Raw genomic sequence first — 25173 nt, 5'->3', positions numbered from 1 at the left:
AAGGATTCCCTCCCTATTTAATAAATGGTGTTGGGAAAACTGGCTAGCCATATGGAGAAAACTGAAACTGGGCCCCTTCCTTATGCCTTATACAAAAATTAACTCAAGATAGATTAAAGACTTAAATATAAGACCTAAAACCATAAAAATCCTAGAAGAAAACCTAGGCAATATCATTCAGGACATAGGCATGGGCAAAAATTTCATGACTAAAACACCAAAAGCAATGGCAACAAAAGGATATGAACAGACACTTCTCAAAAGAAGACATTTAAGCGGCCAACAAACGTGAAAAAAAGCCATCATTACTGGTCATGAGAGAAATGCAAATCAAAACCACAATGAGATACCATCTCATGCCAGTTAGAATGGCGATCATTAAAAAGTCAGGAAACAACAGATGCTGGAGAGGATGTGGAAAAATAGGAATGCTTTTACACTGTTGGTGGGAACATAAATTAGTTAAACCATTGTGGAAGACAGTGTGGCGATTCCTCAAGGATCTAGAACCAGAAATACCATTTGACCCAGCAATCCCATTACGGGTATATACCCAAAGGATTATAAATCATTCTACTATAAAGACACATGCCTACGTATGTTTATTGCAGCACTGTTCACAATAGCAAAGACTTGGAACCAACCCAAATGCCCTTCAATGATAGACCGGATAAAGAAAATATGGAACATATATGCCATGGAATACTATGAAGCCATAAAAAAGGATGAGTTCATGTCATTTGCAGGGACACGGATGAAGCTGAAAACCATTATTCTCAGCAAACTAATACAGGAACAGAAAACCAAACACCGCATGTTCCCCTAAGTGGGAGCTGAACAATGAGAACACATGGACACAGGGAGGGGAACATCACACACTGGGGCCTACTTGGGGGTGGGGGGCTAGGGGAGGGATAGCATTAGGAAAAATACCTAATGTAGATGACAGGTTAATGGCACGTGTATACCTATGTAACAAACCTACATGTTCTGCACATGTATCCCAGAATTTAAACTATAACTAAAAAGAAAAATTTAAAATAGACGAGTTTTTTCTTGCAGAGGAGGCAGAACAAGATTGCTGAAGAGAATCCCCCAGGAATCATCCCGTAGCAGGAACACCAAACTGAACAATTATCCATGCAAAAAAAAAAAACCTTCATAAGAATCAGCTGGCACAGTGGTACATGCCCATAATCTCAGCACTTTGAAAGGTCAAGGCGAGTGGATCATTTGATCTCAGTTCAAGACCAGTATGGGCAACCTGATGAAACCCTGTCTTTACAAAATGTGAAAAAATTAGCCGGGCATGGTGGCATGTGCCTGTAGTGCCAGCTACTCAGGAGGCTGAGGTGGGAGGATCACTTCAGCCCAGGAGGTCGATCGAGGCTGCAATGAGTTGAGATCATGCCATGTACTCCAGCCTGGGTGACAGAGTGAGACCCTGCCTCAAAACAAACAAATAAACACACTAACAAACAAACAAAAAAATCCAAAATCAGGTGAGTAATCATGGCACCTGGTTTTAATATAATATCAACGACAGAGGCATTGAAGAGGGTAGGAAAGACAGTCTTGCACTGACTACACCACCCCTCCTCCAACGCCAGGCAGCGCAGCACTGAGATAAAATCTGTGTGCTTGGGAGAGAGAGCGAAAGTATGGGACTTTGCACTGGAACTCAGTGCTGCTCCGTAACAGCAGAACACAACACAGGGCATTCTGCTGGTGCCCACAGAAGGAGCATTTAGCTCAGTCCTGGGCCAGAGAGAAATCCTCCCCCACGGGGGGAGTAATCGGTCTTCATCACATTCTGACTAAAGTGGTCTAGGGCCTGGAATAAATTTGAGTGACAGGCAACAAGGACTGCATCCTTCGGCAAGCCTTGGTACTGCACTGGCCTTGGAGTTAATGGACTTCAGATAAAACCCAGTGCAATACCACCTGTGGCAGCTAAGGGAATCCCTGAGGCACCCCTCCCCAACTACTTCAGCTTAGGGTAAGGAGAAGGAAGAGTACACAGAACTTTCTTTTGCAACCGCAGTATTGGTTCAGTCACAGTAAAATAAAGCAAAAGATTTCTGAAGCTTTTGATAGCAAGCTTTTGCTCCGGGATGGCATTTATAGGTTGACCCTAGGCAGGAAGGGAATCGCTGCCCTGATAGGATGGACTCAGTCTTGGAAGAATTCACCACCTGCTGACTAAAGTGGCCTTTGGCCTTGAATAACCAGTGGCAGTCACACAGGGCTTGCCTGGACCTTGCGTGAGCCCCAGTACTGTGCTGGTCTGCAAGGCTTCAGAGGCAACTCAGCACAGTTCCAACTGTGGTGGCTACAGGAATGCCTGTATCACCCCCCACCAACACTAGGCAGGCCAGTACAGAGACTCCTGATTGAAGGAAACGGAAGGTAAAGAGCAAGAGACTCTACCTGGTAACCCAGGGAGTTCTCCCAATTATCTTCCCAAGTCCATCAGGACTGTGTATGTTGGAGTCTGCAAGACTCACAGCATTCCTGTGCTTTGGATGCTCCTTAATGCCAAAATGGCTGCAGTGACTACAGGCTTAGGTCACAACACTCAATCTGCTTTGATTTCTTGGAAAGCCCCCTGGAGAGTGACAGGAATGAACAAACCCAAACTGTGAAGACTAGCTCTTCGATGCCTAGACATCAATGAATGTCCACAATTATCAAGAACATCTAGGAAAACAGGACCTCACCAAACAGACTAATCCTGGAGCAATAAAGATATGTGAACTTTTAGATGGGAAATTTAAAATAGCGGTCTTGAGAAAGCTCAATTTAATACAAAATAAAAGAGATAAAAAACTCAGAATTATATAAGAGAAACTTAACAAAGAGACTAAAATGATAAACAAGCAGAAATTCTGAAGCTCGAAAATTCAACAAGCTGAAAATGCATCAGTCTCAACAAGAGAAGAATTAGTGAGCTTGAAGACAGGTTATATGAAAATACAGTCAGAAGAGAAAAAAATAATAAAACAATAATGAAGTATGCCTACAAAATCTGGAAAATAGCCCCCAAAAGTCATAATCTAAGAGTTACTGGCCTTAAAGAGGGCTTAGAGAAAGAGATTGAGGTAGAAAGTGTATTCAAAGAAATAATAGCAGAGTACTTTTCAAACTTAGAGAAAGATATGAATATACAGGTACAAGAAGGTCAAAGAACACCAAATAGATTCAACCCAAATAAGATTACCTTAAGGCATATAATAATTAAAGTCTCAAAGGTAAAGGACAAAGAAAGGATCCTAAAAGCAGCAAAAGAAAATAAGTAACTTCATATGAAGGAGTTATACTACATCTGGCAGCAAACTTTAGTAGAAAGGCTACAGGCCAGAAGAGAGTAGGATGACAAACTTTAGCAGAAACCCTGGCAGGCCAGAAGAGAGTAGAATAGTATTAGGTTGGTGCAAAAGTAACCACGGTTTTTGCAATTACTTTTAATGGCAAAAACCACGATAACTTTTGCACCAATCTAATACATCCACCGAAATTATCCTTGAAACATGAGGGAGACATGAAGACTTTCCCAGACTAATAAAAGCTGAGGAATTTCATCAACACCAGACTCATCATTCAAAAAAATGCTAAAGGGAAGCTCTTCAATCTGAAAGGACATTAACAAGCAACAAGAAATCATCTGAAGGTATAAAACTCACTGGTAAAAGTAAGTGCACAGATAAATACAGAATACTCTAACCGCTCATATCTTTAGTAGGAAGATTAAAAGACAAACCTATTGTTAGATATGAGTTCTAAACTCTATCTCATCTAGAGAAGCTTCTTCTTTTAGAAAATCAAGCAAAACAACTAAGCTAAGACATGTTAAGAAAAGTTTGAAAAGAAAGCTGTAAGGAAATACAAGGGGAGGGATTGTTAGATATGAGTTCTAAATTTCTTTTCAAAGAATTAATATGTCAGTATGCTCAATTCTTTGCCTTCTACTTTTAAACTTAACTTCCTCTTAAAGCAATGTTTTACAATTACCTACTCCACCCTGACTCATTCTGATCACCTGCTCCACCCAACATTCCAATCACCTGCTCCACCCTAACTCATTCCAATTACCTGCTACCTGCTCTGCTCTGACTCCCGCCAAAGCACTCACCCTGTCATTCTCTTTAAATTAGCCAATTGGAATTAGTTTAGCCCATGCGGTCTAACCCCAGCCAACAGGGGAACTACAGAGCAGCAGGGGCCACATGCGTCAGAGATAAGAACCCCTTCCCATCCCTTGTCCAAATGTGCGCTCACCATTGTTCCATCTGTAAGAGCACACACACCCTTCTATATAGAAGTAGCTTGCCTTGCTGAGAGTTAAAAATAAAATTTTATATTCGAGTGCTATTTCTTTTGCAGCACTGAAACTTTCTATATAACACTATCAAAAAAAACTACTCCGAAACTTAAAATATAAAAATATATAGAGACAAAAAGTCAAAAAGTGAAGGGATGGAGTAAAAGTGTACAAGTTTTTAGTTTTTTCTGTGCGTGTATTTTTTCTTTTCCTTGCAATCAGAGTTGTCATCAGTTGCAAATAATTGGCTATAAGTTGTTATTTGCTAACCTCATAGTAACCACAAAACAAAAACCTCTAATAGGTACACAAAAAAATAAAAAGCAAGAAATTAAAACATACTACCAAAAAAATAACTTTAGCACAAAGGAAGACAAGGAAAAAAAAGGGAGAAAAGCCCAAGAAAATAACCAGAACAACAATAAAAAGGCAGTAGTAAGTCCTTACCTATCAATAATAATACTGAATGTGAATGGACTAAATTCCTCACTATAAAAACACAGACTAACAACAAAAAGACGGAAAAAGATAATGCACGCAAATAGAAACCCAAAAAGAGCCCAAGTAGCTTTGTATCTATTTTTAGATAAAATAGATTTCAACATAAAAACTATGAAGAGAGAAAAAAGGTTATGATATAATACAAAAGGTTTTAATTCAGCAAGAGGATATAAAAATTATAAATACATATCTATCCAACACAGAAGCATCTAGATATATAGAGTCAAGTGTATTATTAAGGAGACAGAACCCAATACAGTAATGACTTGGGACTTCCACAGCCCACTTTCACCACTGGACAGATCATCTAGACAGAAAGAAACAATGAATTTAATCTGCACTATAGATTAAATGGACCTAATAGACATTTACAGAAGCTGTCATCCAACAGCTGCAGAATACGCATTCTTCTCCTTAGCACGTGGAACATTTCTCAAGGATGGATCCTAAATTCTCCAATCAAGACACAGAGGAGCTGCAGGGCTAAAGGGCTAAACAAAACAAGGCCCTACTACCTGCTACATATAAGAAACCCACTTCATTTATAAAAACATAGATAGACCAAAAGATGGAAAGAGACATTGCATGCAAACAGAAATCCAAAAAGAGCACCATCATGTTAGGCTGCAATACAAGTCTGATGAAAATTAAAAACTATATTTTCTAACCACAATGGAATAAAAGTAGAAATAACAAGTGGAACTTTGGAAACTATACAAACACATAAGAATTAAACAATACGTGCCTGAACAACCAATGAAGTAATTAAGGAAATTAAAAAATGTCTTGAAACAAATGAAAACGGAAACACAACCTTCTAAAACTTATGAGATACAGTTAAAGCTAACACTAAAGGGAATGTTTATAGCAATAAATGTGCACATCAAAAAGTAGAAAACCAAGAAATAAACAACCTAGTAATGCATCTTAAAGAACTAGAAAAGCAAGAGCATGCCAAGCCCCAAATTAAGAAAATAATAAAGAAAACAAGAAAATAAATAATAAAAAACAGAAATAAAATTGAGACTAAAAAAATAGAAAAGATCAATGAAATGAAAAGGGTTGTTTGGAAAGACAGACAAAATCAATGAACCTTTACCCAGACTAAGAAAAAAAAAAAAAGAAGACCCAAATAAAATCAGAGACAAAAAAGGAGACATTACAATTGATATCACAAAAATTCAAAGGATCATTGGAGACCATTTGAACAACTGCATTCCAATAAATTGTAAACCCCAGAAGAAATGAATAAATTCCTAGGCACACACAGCCTAACAAGAATGAAACATTAAAAACCCAAAATCTAAATAGACCAATAATAAGTTTCAAGATAGAAACAATAATAAAAAGTCTGCCATCACAGAAAAGGCCAGGACTTCATGGCTTCACTGAATTCTACCAAGCATTTAAAGAAGAACTTACATCAATCCTACTCAAATCATTCTCCAAAATCAAGGAGGATCTCCAAATTCATTTTATGAGGCCAGATTTATTCTTTTTTTTTGAGACAGAGTCTCACTCTGTTGCCCAGGCCATGTGCAACCTCCACCTACTGGGTTCAAGTGATTCTCCTGCCTCAGCCTCCCGATTAGCTGGGATTACAGGCATAAGCCACGATGCCCAGCTAATTTTTGTATTTTTTGTAGAGATGGGGTTTCACCATGTCAGCCAGGCTGGTCTCAAACTCCTGGCTTCAAGAGATCTGTGTGCCTCAGACTCCCAAAGTGCTGGGATTACTGGCATGAGCTACCATGCCCAGCCCCAGATTTATTCTGATACCAAAACCAGACAACGATACAACAACAAAAAAGAAACTACAGTCTAGTATCTCTAATGAAAATAGATATAAAAATCTTCAACAAAACACAGCAAACCAAATTCAACAGCACATTAAAAAGATCATCATAATCAAGTGGGATTCATCCCAGGGATGCAAGTATGGTTCAACATATGTAAATCAATCAGTGTGATACATCGTATCAACAGAATGAAGGACACAAAGTGTATTGTCATTTCAATCGATGCCAAAAAAATCTTTTTTGATAAAATTCAATATCCCTTCATAAAAACTCAGCAAACTGGGGACAGAAGGATCATCCCTCAACATGATAACGCCATACACAACAAACCCACAGTTAGTATCAGACTGAATGGGGGAAAAACTGAAAGCCTTTCTTCTAGGATCTAGAAGAAGGATGGGCACTTTCACCACTATTACTCAAGTTAGTAACAGAAGTCCTAGCCAGAGTAAACAGACAAGAGAATGAAATAAAGGACATTTAAATTGCAAAGGAGTAAGTAAAATTATCATTGTTTGCAGCTCATGTGATCTCATACTAACCTAGACTCCAACAAACGACTATTAGAACTAATAAATTCAGTAACATTGCAGAATACAAAATCAACACACAAAAATCCATAGAATTTCTCTATGCCAACAGTGACAACCTATCTGAAAAAGAAATCAAGAAGGTGATCCCATTTACAACAGCTATAAATAATATTAAATATCTAGGAATAAACTTAACCAACTACAATGCAAACTATCAAACATTGATGAAATTAATTGAAGAGGATACAAACAAATGAAGACATCCCATGCTCATGGGTTGAAAAAAATATATTGTTAAAATGACAATACTCCCCACAGCAATCTACAGATTCAAAGCCATCTCTATCAAGAACAATGACATTCTTCACAGAAATAGAAAAAAAAATCCTAAAATTGTATGGAAGCACAAAAGACCCCAAATAGCCAAAACAATCCTGACCAAAAAGAACAGAGCGGGTAACTGGTAGAGTTATCACACTACCAAACCTCAAAATATACTACAACACTGTAGTAACCAAAATAGCATGATAGTGGCATAAAAACAGACATGTAGAACAACAGAACAGAGAGTCCAGAAATTAATCTGTGTATTTAAAGCCAATTAGTTTTTTACTAAGGTGCCAAAAACACTCTTTGGGAAAGGACAGTCTCTTCAAAATAAATGTTGAGAAAACTGGATGCCCACATTCAGAAGAACAAAAGTAGATCCCAACTCTTGCCATATACAAAAATCAAAGAAAAATGCATTAAAGACTTACATCTATGAAACTAGCAAAGGAAACCATTGGGCAAAAACTCCAGGACACTGGTCTAGGCAAAGACTTCTTAAATAAGACCTCAAAAACACAAGCAACTAAAGCAAGAAAATAAAATAAAATATCAACAAATGAGATCTCTCCAAGCCAAAAAGCTTCTGCACAGCAATGAAACCAATAAAATGAAGATATAACATGTAGAATGGGAGAAAATATTTCAAACTAATATCTGACAAAGGATTAATAACCAGAATATATAAGAATCTCAAACGACTCAATAGGAAAAAAAAATCTGATTTTAAAATGGGCAAAAGATCTGAGGAGACATTTCTCAAAAAGACATACAAATGGCAAACAGGCATATGAAAAAAATGCTCCACATTATTAATAATCAGAGAAATACAAATCAAAACTATAATGAGGTATCATCTCACCCCAGTTAAAATGGCTTTTATCGAAAAGACAGTCAATAATCAGATGCTGGTGAGAATGTGGAGAAAGGAGAACCCTTGTACACTGTTGGTGGAAATGTAAACTGGCACAGTCACAACAGAGAACAGTACGGAGCTTCCTAAAAACACAACAAATAGAACTACAATTCAGCAATCCCACTATTGGGTATATACCCAAGATAAAGTAAATCAGTATATAAAAGATATCTGTACTCCCATGTTAACTGCAGCACTATACACAATAGCCAGGATATGCAATCAACCTAACTGTCAATCAACGGATGGATAAAGAAATATGGTACATATATACACAATGGAATGTTACTCAGCCATAAAAAAAAGAATGAAATCCTGTCATTTTCAACAATATGGATGTGACTGACATTATAAGGGAAATAAGCCAGGCATAGAAACTATCACATGTTCTCACCCATATGTGGAAGCTTCAAAAAAATTGAAGTCATAGAGATAGTGAGTAAAAAGATGTTAGCAGAGGCTGGGAAGGGTAGTGTTGAGAGGAGAATCAAGAGGAGATGGTTAATGGGTAGAAAAATATAGTTAGATAGAAGGAATAAAATACAGTGTTCAGTAGCACAATATAGTAATTACAGCTAACAATAATTTAGGGTCCGTTTTAGAACAATTAAAGGAGTGGAAATGAAATGTCCCTAACACAAAGAAATGATAAATACTTGAGGTAATGGATATCCCAATTACCTGATTTGATCATTACACATTGTACGCTTATATCAAATATCACATACTCCCCATTTTATGTATCCATAATAATTAAAAATTAAAAATTTTAAACAAATATATAAGTTAAAAAAATTTTGGCTCAAAGCATAAATACATTAAAATCAAATCTCAAAAGTAAAAAAGAAAGATAATTTTATTTATGGTAGTTTATTTATGGTAGTTTTATTTATGGTAGTGGCAGACAGGACCAACCTTTCTGCTGACGCCAACAAAAAAACTAAATAATGAATGAAATAAGGTAATGTGAAATTACTTACCAAATTCCACGTGAAGGTAAACCAGAAATAAACCATACACCAAGTAACTTTTGTTCTGAGGACATTTTCCTATCTAGAAGAAAGGGCTGAGAAAAAAGGCTGAGCTAATGGAAGATGTGCCAGTCTATGGTAAACAAATCAAAGCACAAGGCCAGCTGTGGTGGCTCATGCCTGTAATCCTACCCTTTGACAGGCCAAGGCAGGAGGATAGCTTGAGCCCGGGAATTCAGGATGATTGTGCACAATATAGTGAGACCTCATTTAAAATAAAAATAAACACAAACAAAAAATCAAAATCGAAAATAAAAATAAAAGCACATTGCCTGCCAAAGCTGGGGACTCAGATAAACTACCCAAACTTACGTTCAGAGTTTAAGGACAACATCATTAGGATAACAGGAAATTGAAGGAAAATAGAATTCATGATCTTAAAGTCTTCCTTAATGTCATGTGTATAACAGAAGGAATCCCAACTCTTGAACATGAATAGTGACTTGGGACTGACAGCACTCCTAGAGACCTTTCCTAGAAAAACGTACCTTCTTAAGAAAGATACTATTATTCTAGGACTCATACATTCCTACAATTTTTTAAATACAACTGGTACTCAAGGCACACAAGAAAAAAATACCATAAGCTAGCAGACACAGACTTATAAAATTTAGAAACTGGAATTATCTTCAAAAAACAACAAATGAACTATGAATATAGTCGGCCCTTCAGAGCCACAGATTCACTCAACCAACGATTAAAAATATATATATATTTTTAAAAATATGACTATAAAAAATAATAGAAATTTTTAAAAAGCCATGACAGTATAACAATATTTACATAGCATCTACATTGTATTAGGTACCATAAGTAATCTAGAGATTATTTAAAATATGTGGGAGGATGTGTGTAGGTCATATGCAAACATGATGGCATGTTACATAAGGAATTCGAGCTGCCTGTGGATTGTGGTATCTGCACAGGGTTCTGAAACCAATCTCTGGCAGATACTAAGGAGCAACTATACTAGGCCAATAAAAGCAAGATTGTAATTTTCAGCAGGTAACTAGAAACATATCACCAATAGCTTTAAAAAGATAGTGATGCATTGATCTAATAATCTCGATGAATACAGGGCAAGATAAAGAATTCCACACAATGATTTAACATTTCCTCTACCTCCACAACCACACTTGACTAGGAGAAAAAAAAAAGAAGAAAAGAATTCCACACAAAAACATCAGAGTGAAACAGCAGAAAAATTATGACCCAAAAAAAAGAAAGAAAAAAAAATTCTATAAGAGAGATTTCCTTCAAAGCAGCATTAATTATTAGGTTGGTGCAAAATTAATTGTGGTTTTTGCATTGTTGGAATTTGCCATTTGATATTGGAATACATTCTTTTTTTTTTTTTTTTTTTTTTTTTTTTTTTGAGATGGAGTCTCTCTCTGTTGCCCAGGCTGGAGTGCAGTGGCGCAATCTCGGCTCACTGCAAGCTCTGCCTCCCGGGTTCACGCCATTCTCCTGCCTCAGCCTCCTGAGTAGCTGGGACTACAGGCACCCGCCACCACGCCCAGCTAGTTTTTTGTATTTTTAGTAGAGACGGGGTTTCACCATGTTAGCCAGGATGATCTCCATCTCCTGACCTCGTGATCCGCCCACCTCAGCCTCCCAAAGTACTGGGATTATAGGTGTGAGCCACCGTGCCCGGCCTGGAATGCATTCTTAAATAAATGTGGTTATGTTATACATCATTTTAATGGGCATTTCTCGCTTTATTTTTTTTTGCTAATGACTTATCACTTGCTGTTAATATTTATTTTGGACTATGGAAATGATGCTAGACAAAAAGCAAAGTCGAGTGATTTTCTTATTCAAGTTCAAAACGGGTCGTAAAACAGCAGACACAACTTGCAACATCAACAACGCATTTGGCCCAGGAACTGCTAATGAACGTACAGTGCAGTGGTGGTTCAAGAAGTTTTGCAAAAGATACCAGAGCCTTGAGGATGAGGAGTGTAGTGGCAGGCCACTGGAAGTTGACAACAACCAATTGAGAGCAATCATTGAAGCAGATTGATCCTCTTACAATTACAGGAGAAGTTGCTCAAGAACTCAACACAAGAACTCAACATCGACCATTCTACAGTTGTTCAGCATTTGAAGCAAATTGGAAGGATGAAAAAGCTTGGTAAGTGGGTGCCTCACCAGCTGAGCAAAAATTTAAAAAAACAAGGTTTTGAAGTGTTGTCTTCTCTTATTCTCTACAACAATGAACCATTTCTCAATCTGACTGTGAGGTGCGACAAAAAGTAGATTTTATATGACAAGCAATGACCAGCTCAGTGGCCGGACCGAGAAGAAGCTCCAAAGCCCTTCCCAAAGCCAAACTTGCATCAAAAAAAGGCCATGGTAACTGTTTGCTGGTCTGCTGCCGGTCTGATCCACTACAGCTTTCTGAATCCTGGAGAAACCATTATATCTAAGAAGTATGCTCAGCAAATCAATGAGATGCACTTAAAACTGTGATGCCTGCAGCCCGCATGGGTCAACAGAAAGGGCCCAATTCTCCACAGTAACACCCAACCGCACACTGCACAACCAACACTTCAAAAGTTGAACGAACTGGGCTACAAAGTTTTGCCTCATCCGCCATGTTCACCTGACCTCTCATCAACTGACTACCACTTCTTTAGGCATCTCTATAACATTTTTCAGGGAAAATGCTTCCACAACCAGCAGGATGCAGGAAAAAGCTTTCCAAGGGTCTGTGGAATCCTGAAGCATGGATTTTTACATTACAGGAATAAACAAACTTATTTCTTGTCGGCAAAAATGTGTTGATTGTAATGACCTATTTTGATTAATAAAGATATGTTAGAGCCTCGTTATAATGATTTAAAATTCGCTGTCCCAAACCACAATTTCTTTTGTACCAACCTAATAGATTGACAGCTGATTTCTCAAAATCAATAATGAAAACCAAAAACAGTGAAGTGTTATCTTCAAGGTACAAGTAAAACAACCACAAATCTGTAATATCCCCCAAAACATTCTTCAAGATTGAAGGCAAAACAAAAAATTAAGACAAAGCAAAATATTAAGAGAATTGGCCATCAGAATGTGTGCATTATGAAACTTCTACTGAGTGTGCTAAAGTAAAAGTTAAAAGATTCCAAAAGAAAAGTCAGAGATGCAGGAAGAAATTAAGACGTGGTAAACACATAGGAACATCTAGCTTAAAGTACTGTCCAGCAGAAATACAGTAAAAGTGACATAAGTAATTTAAAATTTTCTAGTGTTCACACTAAAAGAAAACAAGGTGAAATCAATCATAATTTCAACATGTCATCATAATGAAAAGCTGAGGTATTTTACATTGTTTTCATACTGTCTTTGAAATCTGGTGTTTATACAACATTACAATGCAGATGCTAAATTAAAACTGCCATATAAAATACTTGATCTATATTTTTATATAATTTGCAGCTAATGCTGGGTGCAGTGGCTCATGTCTGTAATCCCATCACTTTGGAAGGCCAAGGCGGGTGGATCACTTGAGGTCAGGAGTTTGAGACCAGCCTAGCCAAAATGGTGAAACTTTGCCTCTACTAAAAATAAAAACATTAACCAGGTGTGGTGGCACATGCTTGTAATCCCAGCTACTAGGGAGGCTGATGCAGGAGAATCACTTGAACTTGGGAGGCGGAGGTTGCAGTGTGCCGAGATCATCCCACTGGACTCCAGCCTGGGCAACAGAGCGAGACTCCATCTCCAGGGGGGAAAAAATCTCCAAAAATTAAAAAATAATAATTTAATAATTTGCGGTTAAGAAAGGCTTATGTATCTGAGTTGTTCCAAACATACAGGTTTTACAGTACCTGAATCAAGTGTCAGTTTTTAAAATTAATTGAACACTAAATAAAACTAAAAATTCAGTTCCTCAGTCACACTAGCCACATTTCAAGTGCTCAAAAGCCACATGCAGCTAGTAGCTACTATAATGAATAGCACAAGCATAGAACTTGTTACCTGGAGTTTAAACTACATATAAAATTCAAAGAACAATGATAGCCTATAAGACCTACATGAAGATAAAAGTTGCCATCCCAGAAGAGAGTAATGCTCCAAGCACAGAGAAGATATTGGCCATACTGCTAGAAATCCCTGAGTAAAACAGACAACCCAATTAAAACAAAAAACAAGCAAAAAAACCTCCGGAAAAGATTTAAAAAGACAATGCACAAAAGATTTAAGAATTAAAAAGACAATTCTAGAAAGAGGAAATTCAAATAGCCGGTAAGTTTTTGAAAAAGTGCTCAAACTCTTTAGTATCCTGGGCAGAGTAAATTAAAACAACAATAAGATAAAGCCACATTCATCAAGTTGGGAAAAAGGAAAAATAACTCTTGGTGAGACAGTAAAAGTAAAGGGATCTACCATATACTGCTGTCGGGGTATACACTGGTGTATCTACTTTGGAAAAGGCCTAACTAGTGAAGTTGAAGATAAACATACGTACTCTATAAAAATCCATGGTAATGTACATTAAGCATACATGTACAAGAACATTCATAATAGCATTGTTCGTAACTGCTAAAAACGGAACACAATCCAAATGTTTATTAATATTAAACTGTGGCTCATTTCCATTAAGACTTTTTATACTATACTTATTATACTATAGATTACTATAATCCAATATAAGAACTAGAGCTAAATGTACCAATAGAGTTATATCTCAGCTGCAGGAGACAAAAAGATACATAATGATATGTAATATATAATCCACTTACATACAATTAAGAAACAGGCAAAACGAATCTAAATTGCTTAGGACATAGGTGGTTAAGCAATACTAAGAAAGAAAGCAGTAAATAATTGCCATAAAAATCAGGATAGTGTTAACCACTGAAAGAACTGAGGAAAGGGATGATCAGGAATAGAATGGAGAGGGGAGCTTCTCAGGTGCCACAGACGTTCTAGTTCTTGACTGTGGTAGCACTTACATAGAGTTCACACTTTATAGTTATTCATTATACTATGTATCGATGTTTGTATGCTTAAATACTAAATGTATGGAAAAAGACACAAAATATTTAAAATTGTATCTAAGGCACATTAACTGCCTTGCTGGTTTTTTTTTTTTCATTACAAAGTGGCAGACAATTGGTTACACTATAAAGACAGACAATTGGTTACATTATAAAGAAAATTTTAAAGCACAGGAGTCTAGTTTTGATTCCATCGGACATGATTACTGTACACAATACAGAAGATAGTAAGGGCCAAGCAATGATGCATAAACGGGGTCCACCGCCCAAACTTACAGAAAGCAAAACGTGGAAAATTAGTAACTTTAACTGATAGTGTACCCCTAAAGAACCTCCACCGGCCAGACGCGGTGGCTCACACATGTAATCCCAGCACTTTGGGAGGCCGAGGCAGGAGGATCATTTGAGGTCAGGAGTTCGAGGCCAGCCTGACCAACATAGTGAAACCCCGTCTCTACTAAAAACACAAAAAAATTAGCCGGGCGTGGTGGCACATGCCTGTAGTCTCAGCTACTCGGGAGAGTGAGGCAGGAGAATTGCTTGAACCCAGGAGACAGAGGTTGCAGTGAGCCGAGATCGCGCCACTGCACTCCAGCCTGGGAGACAGGGAGACTCCGTCTCAAAACAAAAAACAAACAAACAAACAGAACCTACCCAACAGAATTAAATACCAACATAATAAATATGAAGAATTTTAGATTCTTGGTTTTTAGAAAACATACAAAGATGATATTCCTTCAAAATACCTTTACAAAACAACTGAGACTTTAATGCTTTATATTGATTGTATGAAAACAATGTGAAAAAGAACCAGTACTATTTCACTATAAAAGCTTTACTAATGTAAATTTATAAATCCTTTCTTAAATATTTTGAGTTAATTCTAATTTTATGATAGAAATTCATTATTTTCAGCAAAAACAGCTGGCATTTGGGAAACCAAAGGCTCAAAAACTAAGAATAGTAACCAAAGAAACTTGACAAAACAGTCCTTTTAAAACTCTCATCTACACTATAAGGGGAAACTTTGATCCCGTCCCTTCTCCTTCATCAATTGTAAAACTCAACATTAAGGACTACACAATCCCACATCCCTCTCCGAGAAAAAGCAAAGGCTTTGTATTGTAGCAACAACGCAAGACACGGAGGGAAGCTCCACTCAAGACTTCCCCGCCTGCTCCTTCCCCAAAGCCACTCTAGAATACCAGGGAGGGTTGAGAGGTAAGGCATGAAGGGCGCAATATCCAATATGAGCAACGCGTGTGATGCATCTGGTCAAAATGCATACAGAGGACTTGTCTGTCCCTAGATAGAGATCCCCTGTTCTGCAGTCATGAGGGTCAACTGCTGAGGCTTCACAGTTCCCTTCTCTCTTACACTCGGACCGTCACGCTCCTCACCTACCACCCCGATGCAGAGCTAGTCTCAGGACTCCCTGAATTTGTCAAGGATTTTGTCTGCAAGCTCACGGGGGGGGCGGGGTGGGGAACAAGACAGAGCTCGCCTGGTCCTGGCCTTCCCGGCCTATACAAGCCTGCCCCCTTCCCAATTCCCAATCTCCACAGCCTTCCATCCTCCCACTTTCGATTCACCTTTCGCCACCGACGCCCCTGGCCTTCGTTTGCAGCAAGTTTACCCCATCATTACCTCTCGCATAAAAGCCTGCCTTTACCAGGACAAAGAGGGGAACCAACGCCTGCAGGAATCGCTTCACCGAATCGCCTGGCCGCGTCCTCTGCTAGGCTTCACCTGCTGTTGCCGACGGTACACAACCACTCCCGGCATGCCCCGCGCACGCACTATCTCTCCCACCCCGCCCCTCTCCCGCCCAAACACGTGACCTCCTTTCGTCTCCGTCCACGCCCACTTCCGTTTCTCCACTTTCCCTTAGGAAGGAGGAGGGAGGTGGGGGTGTTAAAAGCGTAGCGACTTCCTCCTCCTCCCCGCCCCCGCCCCTGTACCTCCTGCTACAATGTCTTCCGGGTCGCGAGCGCCTCGGCGCCTTCTGGGAAAATAGCTCATTTCCTCCCCTCCCCCTCCTCCTGCCTTCAACCAACCAGCCACCCGTCAGAGAGGGACATGCGCAGTGAGTGCCTCCCGTCTCTTCTACCCGAACCCCCCCTCCCCCCCAAGCAGAGAGACCCCAGCAGCAGCAGCAGCTGATGATGAAGAGAGAGGCAGTGGCAGAGGGGGGGCACCTTTTATTTCTATTTTTAAAGGGACAGGACACTAATTCTACCCCACTTCAACCTTGAATTCAGGGGGGTGGGGGGGAAGGCGACTGAGTTCCTTCCCCCACCCTCCAGCCCTGAGCCCTGAGAGGGGGATTGAGCCTGAGAGAGAAGGAGAAGGAGTTTCTTCTTCTTCGAAAACCCCCATCCACGACTCCTACCCCCTCACCCCTCCAACTCGCCTCCCTCCCGAGCCCCCTCCACCCTCCTCCTCTTTGGCCGTGAGAGGAGGAGAGAAAGAAACCAAAAGCCTCTTAGCAACACAGACCCTTTGCTGCTGCTGCTGCTGCTGCTGCTGCTGCTGTTGCTGCTGCTACTGCTGCTGCTGCTACTGCTGCTGCTTGGCCCTGGCTGGAGACATCTCACTACACCCAGGAGCAGCCACTTCCCCAGCTCTCCTCCTCCTCCTTCGCCTCCTCCTCCTCCACTCCCCCCCTTTATTACCCTTTGTGTCATCCTCCACAGCTCCAGGGAAGGCACTCAAAAGTGGGGGGCAGGAAAGGTAAGTGTGTCTGTGGGGGCTTCATTGCCTTCCTCTGGCTCTGACTTTCACTCCGGGGCAACAGTAGCACCAAACCACATACGCAGTGGAGCTCCGGGGTGAGGAGGGGGTGGTGCTGGGGGGGGTGAAGGAGGGGTTGGAGTAGGGAGGGGTGTGTGAGGTGGAGTGCCCATCCTGTCAGGGGAGGAAGGGCACTTTTATTTTTATTTGCTGTTGTCAAAAGTGGTTTCTCTCCTCCAGCTAACATCTGATTGTGTCTTGCTCCAGTGGGGGAGAATATAAAAACAACCCCCTTCTTCCTCCAATGAGGCGCCAGGGAAAGAGACAGAAAGAGGCACACTTTCTAGATGTCACTTAAAAAAAAATTCATTGGAGAGCTCTTTTTCTCCAGGAAAAGCTCTACTGCATTTGTTTCTGAGTGGGAAAATGTCGGGATCTGGATTGTATTGGAACTGCTTATCCATTTGTAGACCTGAGTGTTTTCCCCTTTTTGGTCCTGTATGAGATTTGGATATTGACTTTAGTGTTGGAAGACTTGATTGGTTTTTGCTTTAGGGGTTTCATTTTCCATTTTTTCGTTTTGTCTGACTTCCATGGAAAATTTCAAATTTTTAGTTGGTAGAGGCCTTGGGTTAGGTTTTGACTTGCATTATTGCTCTTTTTTTTTTGTCGTTAAATGTCTGTTTCATATATCAGTATATAAAGTCCAAAGCTCTAAAATGCTTAAAGTTTAAATGCCACTGCTATTGTCTGTTCCCACATACGTTCCTGATACTTATTTTCCGTATGATGAGAATATTAGCAATTTTATAATTAATCTGGGTATTTTTGTAATCTTTGTAACTTGTCTGAACAAGTAATCCCCATTGAAAACTTTATGTTGTTCTGGCTGCATGGAAGGCCAAACCTCTCCATCAATAGTTTGCTGGATTGGTACCACTTTCAGTTTTAGCTGAATTATTTATTTACTGTTGTAAATTGAGATGAGTTTTTCATCTCAATTTCTCTTGGGGTTCTGAACCAAATTACTCACTATATGTAAAAGGGCACAAATTTCTAAAATATGTTTTCATGAGTCAAAGAAATCATGAACTTATAGTTAGTATATTAATTTCAGTTAGCTGTAAATTGAAAGGTAAATCCAGATTTAAGTTTATGGAATAACAATATTGATAAAAATCACTTCATTTTTGTATATTATGTTCTCAGTGCATAGCTTTAAAATTCAGTGCTGTATTTTATTTCACAAATGTTAGAAAGTACGTTTCTGATGTAGGCCTTTTACTAGGGCTTATATTGGAAAGTGTTATTTTGTTTCATATATACATTTCTTTATTCTTTCCTTGAAGATGGATGCACACATGCATATACACACATTCTCTTTCGCTCTCGCTCTCTCTCCCTCACACCCTTTTTTTTTTTTTTTGTAACTGCATTGGTATCTCTGATCCCATAATTTATGTCAGCAAAAAATATTCTTCTGTAAAGCAGCAATTTTGTGATCAGACTGGCAATATGAAAACAGCAATTTGATCAACTAGAAAGGATTGAAGAAATATAAATCTAGAAGGATATTTGGTATAAATATTATAAAGACATGATAATACTTCTAATTTTTTATTTTCTTGATGGTTAAAGCTAAAACATAATATATTTTAGTGACAGTAAAGCGACAGTAAAGCATTGCATATGTGGAAACTTGTTCTGTAAAATTTTAATTCTCAACTGTGTGCAAAAGTAGACATTTACATACTGAAATAAAAAAGCTTTATAGCAGTAAACAATATGATCTTATTTCCCTTCTGTTATAAATTTGAACAATTTTTTACCTTTCTCTGAGATGTAATTAGTGCACTTAAGCAGAAATCTGTGCCAAGTTCAAGTTTTTCTCCCAACATCAATACTGCCATTCCAAGTCCTTGTAAGGTTTCTTGTTCTCACCTTAAAACCTCAGCAACTTTAAAGGTAAGAGAGAGACAGTAGAACTTACTGAGGAAATTAATTTTAGGTAAGGGAATTATATAGATAATTGGGGTGGTAGTTGCGCAGTAGGCAGCTGAGTAAAAATTTAGTCTTGAGTTTAATGTCTTTACTTATTTTGTTTCTTTTTTTTTTCTTTTAAACTTTTTTTATCACACCCCTCACCCTCACCCCCATGATCCTTTATGGTTAGAAGATTGCAGACTTTACCTAAGTTGGATAATGATTTATGTTTAGAAAACCTTTTTAAGTATTAAGAACCATTGATACTTTAGAATTGTAATTGTTCAACTGGGTGGTATCTTGGAGGTCACTTTATCCAACTCTACACATTGCTGAAGTTCTGAGAACTTGAACTTGCCTGAGTTTCCAAAGCCTGGAAGTGGCAGAGCAGGGACCAGGGAACTCAGGTCTCCTGATGCTCCCTATGCTGCACTACCTCATTTCCTTTGTCAGAAATGAAACTATTATGTACAGTTCTGGGTATACCACTTGAGGGTTTCATATGGGGGCATATTATTGTAAGAATATTAAGGTAAATGTCTTTAAAGCTATTATTTTGTCTACTTAAATTTAGTAATTTGTTAATTTTTTAAAGAAGTACTAATCGCACTTATTGTAGGTTATTACTATTTTGAAAATAATTTCAGCTTTCTCTAATACTTATTTTCCTCCTGCACTTACAATTAATCAGTAAATATACTTACTGTGGTATTAAGGACCTGTACTTATAAGAATAAATGGAATGCATATTCTATTATAAATGCTTACTTGTGAGTCTTGCCCTATGAACTGCCTAAAAGCAAACATTTTTGTTTTGTTAACACATCCTTCTACTCTCGGCACAATATCTGGTACACAGTAGTTCCTACTGGTAGCTTGTCATAATCCATGTTAGTTTAAGAGTTAGGCATATTTGAATTTTTTTACTTCCATATGTGGAATTCCTTTCCTCTCCTTTTCTTGTCCTCCCTTGTCACAATTTTCACTACCATGAACATTTTTTCTTTATCTCTACCGTGGCTCTCATTTTATCTAATTAACAGCCAAGTTAAATACTGTTAACAATATGGTACTCATAGTAACAAGACATATTCCCTTCTTATACAGGAAACAATTTGGCAAAAGTGATTTATTATGAATAAGCAATAACGATCCAACACATTCCAGTTAAAAATATACTTGTAAAAATTGTTCAGGATGCACTTAAATTTTGTTTCATTGACCGGTGCAATAGGTTGTTGGAATGATTAGGCCGCTTTTACCAGCTCTATAAAACAAGTGCTACTTAGGTGACATGTTTCCCTGACTTTGTTGTTTTGGTCCTTACCCAGACAATTATCAACTTTCCAGTTTTCTATGGATATGAAGATTTACTCCTAGTCATCAGTGGGACCCCCATGAAGTGAGCCAGAAAGCCTATATCCAACTTATGTACCTTTGCAAACTTGTCTGGATTTTGACTGTATGTGCAAAACAGATTGTACTTAGCGATTCATTAAACATCTTTTGATCATCTGCTGTCTGCCAGGCACTGTGCTAGGCATCCGAAAAACAAAGATGGTCCCTGCAGTTTAATGTGAAGAGCTATCTTAATTGTATTCCACAAGTGTATTGGTCGTATCTTTGTGTTGGTGTTTCTACCTAAATAAATTTTATATTAACTAAATGGATACTGTTAGGTGGAAAAATGCATGTTTAAGAAGGATATTGCTGTTATTTTATTAAAATACAAATATATAAAGAAAAATTTTCCACTTAATAGTGTATTCTAGGGATTTATATTCTGTATATAGTTAACACATTTTAGACAATGAAAATAGTCTATGTGGTTGCCTTTGCTGGATTTTTATTGCTAACCGTAATTCTTTTAAGATGACCAACAATGTTCATTAAATTATCTCATTAAATTTTTCCAAAAAAAAACCCCAAACTCTCTAAACTTAAATCTTTTTCTCAAACGTAACTTTTTTCTTTTTTATCTCATATAACAGATTATCATTCATGATTCATTGGAAGACATTGTACATTTTCATTTTGAGTTTTCAGATATTTTCTACCATGTTTTAGCAAATCTAACAGCATGATTTAATTATTCTGCAGTAATTAGTGTGCACTATTTAGGAGTTTTGGAATTTTTAGTATGTAGTAGAAATATCATTGCAAAATCCTCATGAGAAGCTTCCCAATTCTAGTTCTAAGTCAGTTGTAATTTTTAATCTTTATTAAGTGGTATAGTTGCTGTAGCTTTAGTAAAATGAATTGGAATTTTCTTAGTAGATGGATGTTTCAAAAACAAAGAATCTTATCTTAGTTCCTGTCTGGCTTTCATGTGTAATCGAAAGTATATTAGAAAAAGTACTGGATTCAATTTGCCCTTCTTAAAGTATACCTTTTACAAAAGTATTGATTTGCAGTTAAAAAGAAGGTGGGGATGCCTCTGCTGGTGCAGTATCTTGTGAAGATAAATAGACTCCTGAGTGGTGAATTCTGATCTCTTTCACATTCATTCTTAAATTTCTATTTTAGTAATAATCATAGTTACCATTTATTATAAGTACCCAGCACTGTGATAAATTGAATTCACATTACATTTAGGACACTTTATAATTCAAAACACAGTCACAGTAGAGTTTTTATCAATCTGTACACTGGTAAGTGATGGTAAAATTATGGCCCTGATAGCTTGACAGACTAATGGAAAATTTCTGAAAGTTTACAAGTATAGAAAAAACAAAAAAAAACCCAGTCTTTTATAAGGAATGTAGATACAGACCATTGTACAATTTAAAATATACATAATGTCAGTCTTTTCTTTGTATGGCAAAAATGACATTTGGGAGCTGCTCATGGTGACTCAACGCTTGTAATGTAATCCCAGCTATTCGGAGGCTGAGGCGGAAGGATTATTTGAGCCCCAGATTTTGAGGCCGCAGTGAACTATGCAATCCAGCCTAGGCCACAGAGCGGGACCTTGTCTCTAAAAATAAAAAAAATAAGGTCAGGTGGAATAGCTCAAGCCTGTAATTCCAACAATTGGGAGGTGAGGTAGGAGGATTTATCACTTGAGGCTAGTAGTTCAGGATCAGCCTGTGTAATATAGTGAGCCCTGATCCCTACAAAATCAAAATAGTAGCTGAGCTTGGTGTGGTGCACACTGTAGTCCCAGCTACTCCGGAGGCTGAGGTGAGAGGATCTCTTGAACTCAGGTTGAGACTGCAGTGAGCCATGATCATGCCACTGGACTCCATGCTGAGCAACAGAGACCCTGTCTATAAATAAATAAATAAATAAATAAACAAACATAAAAATAAACAGTAAAAAAAGTTCAGTTCAATCCTTCTCTATCTTAAACTTCCTTTAACTTGCGTGGAGTTACATTTAATATTTTCTTATATGAAGTTCAAAGGTTGTAACAATTTCTGATCCAATGAATATTTACTATAAAATTTTTAATATAAATGTGTTGATGGTGTAAAAACCCATAAAAAATGGGAAGTTTGTATTGTGCTTTGGTGTATGTATACACATTACCTTCTGGACTCCATCATACATTTTCATAATTACTACATTACATATATAGGATTAAGTTTAATGTGCTCTTTTTAGTACTGAAGTCAGAAATATTTTAGTATAAGAATGATCAACTTGTTGAGTTCTCTAGGTGCCTAAATTATTTCATATTTGTACTTAAAAGCTACTGAATTAAAATACTTTTTAATACAGCTCTCTTTGGATAGTTGAGTTTTACATCCTTTTAAGAGAAAAAAATTAAAAACTTTTTTCCTGTTTTTATTACTTAAGTAACTTTTGTGTCTCTTCTAAGTAAATACATGTTCATATTATAAATTTATACAGGTTGAGTATCCCTAATCCAGAATTCCAAAATCCAAAATGCTTCAAAATCTGACACTTTTTGAGCACTGACATGATGCTCAAAGAAAATGCTCATTGAAGCATTTTGGATTTTGCATTTTGAGGTTAGGGATGTTCAATAGATATATAATGCAAATATTCCCAAATCTGTAAAAATCCAAAATTCTAAATACTTCTGGTCCAAAAAACCTTTTGAATAAGGGATATGCCCTTGTATTGACTGTATCATCCTGCAAATATTATGCCAGTACATAATGACCTGCAGAGTTTGGAAACATTTTTAAATGCTAAAGAAATATTCTTTATCATCTGTTATATGTTAGAAAGAAAAGTTTATTGCAAATTTTTTTTGCTTATAAGAATAATCTGAATAATCAGTAGTATGATTTTAAATAATTTCTTTAAACAATGCAAAGATAATTCAGTTAAAAGTAAATATTCTAAGTCTAACACACTTAAGAGTATTTCTGTTTGAGGTATCTCTATGTCATGTAAGATGTCAGAAGCTGGAATGACTCACTATAACTCACTATAATTCTTCAAAGAGACAGTGAGATCCAGGCTTAACATATTACGGCATAATTTATTCACAGTTGGATATGACAAATTTTGATTTGAGTCCTTATTTCAGTTGACCTATATAACCTTTTATTAGAGAACTTGTAATTAAGTTCAGTGTCATTGAGTAGATTATTAGAACACATTGTTTTAAAGGACTAATATGAGTTATGTAAATCAGTCACCAACCTTGAAATGGTGAAAAGTTTTTGTACACACATGCTTCACTGAGTTTTTTGCTAACCAATCAAGATTCTAGCAATGGGAGGAAAATTTTCTGTGTGGTGCTAATGTTAAAACTTAAGTTCATTTGTAGCTTTAAAAAAAAAAATTTTAATGTCTGTATCTCAGAAGTTAGAAGTAATCCCAAAGTGTTTTTTAAGATTGGCTGTGTGCTAAATTATATTTAGGGTTATCCTTGTATTCACAATTACTGTTTTTTATACACCATGAGTCCAGAAGTATCTACTAATCTGTTGGCCATCAACTAACTTAATCCATGCATTCTTAATATTATTAGGATCTAAAAATAATAATTTAGACTGTATAAGCACATTTACTGATGTTGGGGGAGGGAAATATTCCACATTCAATAAAAGCAAATATTGATTTTTAAATAGCTTTGTTACTTGGGATATACTGAACTAAAAAGAGTTCGCTGTGTAAGATATAAAAGATTCTTATTTGAAGTTATAAAGTATCATTAATGAGTATTAAATAACATAAGAATATTTAGGAAATCAAATATGTGCTCCTGTAATATTCAGAGGCTATTTTTTTAGTGTTATTCCAAAATCATTTTCCTTCTATATTTGTCACACTGGAGTTTGTGCTGAAGGATTTCTTGGCCATTTTAGACAATGTAATCTAGTTAAAAGGTTTGTTTATGCTTCCCATCTCTGTTCTGCTGATGGTATTAGAATGCAGGCCAGAGCCAGACATCTAACTGTTTATAACATGCAAACTTCAATTAAAGCTACAGTGTTCAGTTTACTATGTATCAGAAAGCTCTTACTAGCTACAAATATCACTAATAGTGATGAGAGTGATGTTGACTAGCTATAAGCTTTCCTAAATCATACCACTCCTTAAGAATACTTTTTTAAAAATTTAGGTGTTAACCTTTAATTCTTTCATAGAAGTGTAAAATTAAGCTATTTTTTTTACTAGAAGTAATATAGTCTTTAACACTTTTTATAATAAAACCTCACAGCATATATTATTGCATGTATTATTTAAATGGTCCACCTTAGTTGTTTTGAAATTAATAAATTCTGTAGAAGGTGTTACTTTGCTATTCAATTTATTCGAATTTTCTTCCCAGCTTGAAAAATATAGCTATATGTTGCCCACTAGAAAATAATCCTAACAGTCACGTTAGTCAGGTGTTCTTACATGTATGAAAGGAGTCTGGTTCCCCATAACACAGATTTTAATTTAATATTATATCACTTTTCTAGGCTGCTGTTCTTATTGTTTTAAGTATTTTGGTAAATTGTTTTAGAAGGGTTTTTTGTTTTTAAAAATTATTTAGAATTCTTTAAAACCATTTCTTCAACAGCTTCTGTTTTTGTACAGTTTACCTGGGCCAGTCAGAAAAG

At 37.1% G+C, this 25173-nt stretch overlaps 2 protein-coding genes across 4 annotated transcripts in view; one reads left to right on the top strand and one right to left on the bottom strand.

The window, feature by feature from the left end:
- Positions 1–16227, bottom strand: part of ORC4 (origin recognition complex subunit 4) — an 87014-nt gene extending 70787 nt beyond the window's left edge. For both annotated transcript variants that reach the window (XM_003267628.4, XM_030801012.1), the window contains exon 1: positions 16073–16227. The gene's annotated coding sequence lies outside the window, so the exon portion shown is untranslated. The remainder of the gene's footprint in view (positions 1–16072) is intronic.
- A 303-nt stretch (positions 16228–16530) lies between these two features.
- Positions 16531–25173, top strand: part of MBD5 (methyl-CpG binding domain protein 5) — a 466846-nt gene continuing 458203 nt past the window's right edge. For both annotated transcript variants that reach the window (XM_030801005.1, XM_012502548.2), the window contains exon 1: positions 16531–17158. The gene's annotated coding sequence lies outside the window, so the exon portion shown is untranslated. The remainder of the gene's footprint in view (positions 17159–25173) is intronic.

The sequence above is a fragment of the Nomascus leucogenys genome, chromosome 20 (assembly GCF_006542625.1).
Source record: "Nomascus leucogenys isolate Asia chromosome 20, Asia_NLE_v1, whole genome shotgun sequence".
Taxonomy (NCBI): domain Eukaryota; kingdom Metazoa; phylum Chordata; class Mammalia; order Primates; family Hylobatidae; genus Nomascus; species Nomascus leucogenys.
Note: the sequence above shows the minus strand (reverse complement) of the source record. Positions and strands in the feature narration are given on the sequence as shown.